Below are 7,198 nucleotides of genomic sequence, written 5' to 3'. Positions count from 1 at the left end.
ATGTAAGCTAAATTAGCTAATTTAATAATTAAAGGAATTTGGATCAAATTATAAAATTGTGTCACCTAAGTAGCTTATTCACTATCTTTGAAAAAAATATGAAATCCCAACATAAGTCCATATTTTTATCTCTAAACAATCTTCATTTCAAGGTTAAATTAATCCCTAGTCATTTTACTTTTCTTTTGTTTTCACTTTAGCACCTAAATTTCACTTTTTCAATGAAGTTTATAAGATTTTATTTCATTTAATTATATTCACTAGACCTTTATCCAAAATCAATTATTCTTTAATTCATAATATAAAATAAATTTTTTTATCGAATTTATGAAATACTAAATACTGAAATAACATGCTGAAAAATAATTTTCCGATCGTTTGACGTTAGAAAAAATCTAGATCGATTTTTAGGCTATTATAAGTGGTATTAGGGAAAACCTCGATACCAAACTCAAATTTTCTATCGTGAAGCAAACTAGGCAACTCTTCCGAAAATACATTAAAAAATGTATAGTTAACACCATTGAATCCATAAAGAAGACAAGTCCTTGAATCATTAAAGGACACCAACTAGTGATATCTACCAGAATAACCAACTTGTAAACCGAATCACTCAAAATGTATAAATACTTGGAACCAGAGTCAACCAATGAAAATAATGGGATTGATTGTAAAGTAAAGGTACATGTAATAACTCCAATGGAAACATGATCTTACAACTCCTTAAAAGCATAAACTTGCATTGCTCCTCTAGACTTGAACTAGTTAATGATCATTTTATCAACATGCCTGCCATTATCTCTTTTATCACGACCTTAACCTCTGGTTGGTGCGAATATAAAATTATGAATATGAGATTCTCCTTACTGACGTTCACATTTTCACCATTTTACCTTTTTACCGTCGAGATTCTCCTATACTATGATTAGATCACAATGATATTGAGATATATTGTTATCCTCACTAACGTCTATATTTCCACCTTTCTACCGTTGAGATTCTCTTCTATCACGGTTAGATCACAATGATTTTGAGATATATTGTTCTCTTCACCAACGTCCATCTTTTCACCGTTGAGATTCTCCATCTAACCACTAGAATCTAGAGCGTTGAGGGTGAAAATGAGATCTATGATAAAAATGTGTTACGAGGTTTAGAGTTTGATTATGATTTAAGGTTTAAGATTTGACTGTGATATGAGATTTAGAGTCTAGTTGAGGTTTATGGATTTAAGTGAAACGAAGGTTGAATTCAAACTCAAAAGATTAAAATAGACTGATTTAAATTTTTTTAATCTTACAGACACAGATAATGATGAACACAGTGGACAGTGTAAAACATTAATAAAGTATCCCAAGTCAGCACACAATTAGTTAGATAAACGACTTATTGACTAAAACATAAGAAATCTAGATAATTAGATTGAAAATTTGTATACTTTAGTAATTAAATTAGATTGAATTTTACTTTAATAATTTAAGATTTTACGCTCTATTTTTTTTATCTATCTAGGGTTCCGTTTAAACTACCCCCATGGCCGAAGTCATAAACATGCCGGTCGATTCCCTAGACAGCCGCCGCGGTGGCGACCGTAAAGATAACAACAATAACAACAGACAACTTCCAGAATCTGACGATCCCAACTCCTCTCCCCCTGCTCCGCAGCCTCCTCGACTACGCGACCGAGATTCGCGTGAGCTACGGGACCGGGACCGCGACCGCTCTCCCCTGCCTCCACCTCCCAAGGAGAGAGATTACAAGCGGCGCAGTAGCATTAGTCCTCCACCACCGCCGTTGAATTACAGGGATAGGAGACAATCGCCTCCGCCATATAAGACGTCTAGGCGCGAGGATGGAGGGAATGAAGGGAGGAGAGGGAGCCCTGAGGCGGATTTGGACTCGGAGATAGGAGGTAATACTTCATTTCTTTGATATTATTTTTGTATAATTACAACTTAAATGCATTGATACTACTTAAATTTAAATCTATTTGTTTGAACTGTCGCTTTTATGGTCTTAGGTGTTTTGTTGTGCTTAAGCTCATGAACTTATTTCTGATTTGTTAAACATTGAATTTGCTTGGTTGATTAAAGATTGAAAGTTTGTTAGCTTAAAAATAAGATGACACGGGTTACATTCATAATAATCAGTAGTTTAGGTACAGATCTGCAGGCTTTTGTAATTTATGCATGTTTGGCCACGATTGGCTATTTAGAATGCAAACACTGCTAATGAATCCTAATTGGCACTGCTTATGCTGTGAATGGACCCTATGTATAGGGAGATTGGCTGATGGGCTAACTATTTCTGTAAGATGTTATTTTGTGAAAATAACATACTAACCATGTTATGGTCAATGAAAGCCTTGAAAGTGTTTGTTCTGTTTGTGAGAATTTTGTATATTTATTCAAGTTTTGAGTTCATTTCTTTCTTGATAATGCCCACATATTATTTAGATCTCTTGCTTTTCATGTGAACAATTGATTCCCATTTTCTGATTATTGAAAGCTGCATTGTTTTCACAAAACACTGGACTTCTGTGAATATCTGACGCTGACTTTTTGTTTTTTGTAATCATTTGATGTCAGCTTTGGAATGTATCATTCATTCTGTTTTCTCATATTGCTGTGTCTGATGTATCTTCTATTGCTTTGTTATGTTCATATGGTACTCAAATGTAATACTTCCAAAATTGATTTGTTATGTTCACTTGGCAGTTTTCTTTATTTTCTGATTTTTCCCATGATGTAAAACACATCTGATGGTGTAAGTTTGGGTATGATTATGGTGGTGGATACGTTCGTGAGATGATGGGCAGGCCTGGTTATCCTGATGATAGGCCTCATGGCCGGTACTTTGGCCGCTCTTCTGGTGGTTATCAAGGTGTTATTTTCTGGAAATTGCGTAAATTTTTTAAAATTTCCTCAAACTTCAATCATTGCACGACATAATCTTGAAGCATTTCTATTCTGGCCTTTTGTATTTGCCTGCTTTGCCACTAAATGGTACTATAATTTAAAATGTTACATTACAGAAATAGACCCACATTCAAATTTTATTTTAGTTATTAATATAAAATCTTGAATTATTATGTCTAATGTTATTTATATACTGAATTTACATTTTTCCATTATTGGTTTTGTAGTATGCAAACTCATGGTTAGGAGTAGCTCATCTTTTGTGCTTTGAATTATGATAGTTGGAGGTTAACAATGTGTTTGCACTTAGGTTTCCTATTTTTCCTTTTTTATATAGTAATATCACTCAGAAAGTAGATTATGTGATTTCAGGCATCTATGAAATGATGCATAATTGCTGTTAATTACGACACTATGAGGAGCGAGCATGTTGCTTCTAAAATTCCATAGTAAATATGCATGTATAATGCCGCTGCAGCAAACTTAATTATCCAACTTTTTGATTTATGATGTTTTATTTTAGTTGCTAAATAATATTGATTTTGCAGATTGGGATTCTGGTCGTGGTAGATATGGTGATGCTTCTAATACAGGGATTGCTCAAAGGTTAAATTCAATCTTGTTTTGGGCTCTTGTTTTAAATATGGTTTGAATTACTTTTAATTTCATAGCACTGTTGGTATCGTTCAAATCCTCTTTTAATTGAGGTGGACTTTGAAGTCGATCAGATCATTTGATTTTGGATCTTTATTTCTCGTTCGATGGTATGACATGACAAAATTTTCAGAGAAGGATTGATGTCATACAAGCAATTCATTCAAGAGCTTGAGGATGATGTACTTCCAGCTGAAGCTGAGCGCAGGTGCAAATGTGGAACAATATTATCAATTTGGTTGTTTCTTGTACAAGAGTCACTACTCAAAACAATGGGTTGTTTAGTAAATGCGTCTTTTTTAATTGTGTAGGTACCAATAATACAAGTCAGAGTATATATCTACCCTAAAACGAGCATTTTTGATGCCCACAAGGATGAGGAATGGTACTTCTAATTGTTTAGTGGATTCCTCCCTCTGTATTCACCTGAAATTTCTAATTGGACTTATGTATGTAGGTTAAAAGACATATATCATCCAACAAACTTAGTTACTGTTATTGAAAGGTTAGCTGTACTTCTATATTTTGTGATGTTTCAGTTCATGACTTCATTTGTATTCTTTTCTGGATTTCATATTTTTTTTGGCATTTTTTTTTCCAGGAGGAATGAGCTTGCACGCAAAGTTGCAAAGGACTTCTTGCTTGATCTGCAGAGTGGAACACTGGACTTGTAAGATCAGCATACTGTGCTCACTTATTTTATGGGCATATTCAGCTTTTTTCCCTGCATATTTTTTATCCAGTTGCTCTCAATAATTTATGTTCGTGATGCAGAACACCTGTTGTCAATGCTTTTTCATCAAATAAACCAGGACAGACCAGTGAACCTAATTCTGAAGATGAAACTGACATCGGTGGCAAAAGAAGGCGGCATGGTAAGGGACCTACTAAAGAAACTGATCTTCTTTCTCTGGCTCCAACGGCTCATCCAGTCAGTTCTGATTTTAGAAGAATTCAGATTGACATTGGTCAAGCACAGGGCCTTGTACGTAGACTGGACTCTGAAAAAGGAATTGAGGAAAATATTTTAAGCGGGTTTGACAATGACAAAATAAGTAGAGATAAATCTCATGGCAGTTTGACAGGCCCAGTGATTATTGTACGTGGCTTGACTTCTGTAAAAGGCCTGGAAGGTGTTGAGCTTCTTGATACTCTTAGAACTTGTGGCGTGTCCATGGTGTGGATTACTATGGAATGGTTGAAACAAGTGAAGCTAAGGGTCTTAGGCATGTGAGAGCTGAGGGAAAGAGTTCTGATGTTACTAGTAACGGGTCTGAGTGGGAGAAGAAACTTCACTCACACTGGCAAGAGAGATTGAGGGGTCAAGATCCGTTGGAAATAATGACTGCTAAGGACAAAATAGATGCTGCTGCTGTTGAAGCTTTGGATCCTTTTGTCCGGAAGATAAGGGATGAAAAGTATGGTTTGAAGTATGGTTGTGGTGCTAAGGGTTGCACAAAGCTCTTTCATGTTGCAGAATTTGTGCACAAGCATCTTAAACTCAAACATCCAGAACTTGTGATTGAGTTAACATCTAAAGTGCGTGAAGAGCTCTATTTCCAGAACTACATGAAGTAAGTGAGGTCTTACATGTGCCATATTATTTTTTTATGATTTGAAGAATACTTCTATAAGATGTTCAATGTTTCCATTCACAGTGATCCAGATGCGCCTGGTGGGAAACCTGTTATGCAGCAACCCTTCCTTGTATGTGTGGTATTGTTTTGATGTTATGGTTGATTGATTGCTTTTCTAACCTTACTTTTCCCCTTTTTGCAATTTTTTTTGCAGGACAGGCCTCAGAGACGTAAATTAATGGAAAATCGCTTGAAAGATGAACGTGGATCACGTAGAGAACTTGATAATTGTGCAAATGGTAGTGACAGATTTGATAGATCTGAAAACCCTCAATCAAGTGATTTTCCATCTAACAATGATGGGCCTGATGGGGGGAGCAATGATGATCCTATGTTTGATGCTTTTGGTGGACAAGGGATGCATGTTGCAGCCCCATTTTCTTCAGATATTGCACCTCCACCGGTATTGATGCCTGTTCCTGGTGCTGGGTAAGTCTAGTGCTATTCTTAAGGGAGTGTAAGTTAGCTTATTATTTTGTTATAACTTGCATGTTTGTGATTGCAGTCCTCTGGGGCCTTTGTTCCAGCTCCACCAGAACTTGCAATGCAAGTGTTTAGAGAGCAAGGCGGTGGTGGTCCTTTCGAAGGCAATAATATTAGTGAACGTGCTGGACCTAATTTAAGTGGTCCAGCTCCCTTTCTTTTGCCTCCTGGCTTCCGACAAGATCCTCGGCGTATACGAAAGTAAGTTTGCTTGAAATTGTTCCAATGCCATTGGGAAGTTGCAGCTATTTTTCTTGTTGAGCAGTAAATTAATTAAATTTTAAATTCAGAAATTGTATATGGTGTTGGGATATATGCTGTTACTACCATGGTTTCCAATGAAGATTGCCTATGTTGTTTTAGTTACAGTGAAGTTAGCAGAGTTTTGTGATGCTTTATTTCTCGTGCAGTTATCAAGACCTAGATGCACCTGAGGATGAAGTAACTGTTATAGACTACCGTAGTTTGTAGGTATAAGCAATGGAGGGAACCAAAATGCAGACGACAGAATCAGAAAGCTATTTCATCACAACTCCAAGGTCAAATGCATCCGAACCAACCTTGTACTAAAGCTGCACTTCCCCCCTACGATTAAGAGTAGTCTCGAGTCCCTTGTGTGTAATTGCTGCCAACAGTCATATATTTCTTGATCCGCATCCTATATTTGAAAAGATGAGGTGGGACATAGAATGTTTACCCAGTTTGTATTTGATGTAAAATGAATTGTTCTTTCGTGCTCCATCACCTTCAATTTGGAAGCATGCTTATTTGTTTGGTCATGGTTCGTATTACAAAAAAGGTGGGCATTTCATATTGATGATAATAAAATGCTTCCTGCCTTTTGTTAACCCTTTAGCTGTTCCACTTTACTGTTTATAAAACCATCATCTAAAATAGATGCATAATCATTGCAACTTCCCAAGGAGATTCATTTCCCCAATGGTTGAATTCAGTGAAAAACAATTAATCTATTATAACATCGAGCTTTCATGAAATGGAGTAATTTAGTAAGGTAGAATCCTACAAGGAAATGGTTGAGGCCAGGAGGAATGGAGGATAATACTATATCCACCTGTGAAATTTTAGTTAACTGCAATAATTGAACTCCAAGATAATTCAAAATCCTCGATGCTTTCAGTCAAATTTATGCAATTATATAATTCCACCTGAAAATCAGGATGCAAAGAAAATTATGTCACAATTTCTCTGAGACTAGTTCATAATGTTTGATAGAGTTAATGAATTAAGAGAAAATTGAAGAGAGTAGATAAACTAGTTTGATTGTAAATAGGAAACAAATCTACTTTTTATGTTGATTAAAAGTAGAAAATCTAATTTTAATAAATCTCTATCAAATATGTTTCTTTGTAACCAAATAATTATCCTTATAAATAGATATTAGAAATTAGTATTAGAAGTTAAGTCTTTAATGAGAATATTTCTCCTGTTTTGTTTGTGATTTTTCTCGAAAGAGTTTTCTATTTAAAATCTTGGTGTTTGTTTTAT

General features: G+C 35.5%; 1 pseudogene; it reads left to right on the top strand.

The window, feature by feature from the left end:
- Positions 1–1,476: 1,476 nt before the first annotated feature.
- On the top strand, positions 1,477–6,392 carry LOC120116255 (annotated as a pseudogene).
- The last annotated feature ends 806 nt before the right edge of the window (positions 6,393–7,198 follow it).

Source organism: Hibiscus syriacus, unplaced genomic scaffold (assembly GCF_006381635.1).
Source record: "Hibiscus syriacus cultivar Baekdansim isolate YM2019G1 unplaced genomic scaffold, ASM638163v2 tig00110290_pilon, whole genome shotgun sequence".
NCBI lineage: Eukaryota > Viridiplantae > Streptophyta > Magnoliopsida > Malvales > Malvaceae > Hibiscus > Hibiscus syriacus.
Note: the sequence above shows the minus strand (reverse complement) of the source record. Positions and strands in the feature narration are given on the sequence as shown.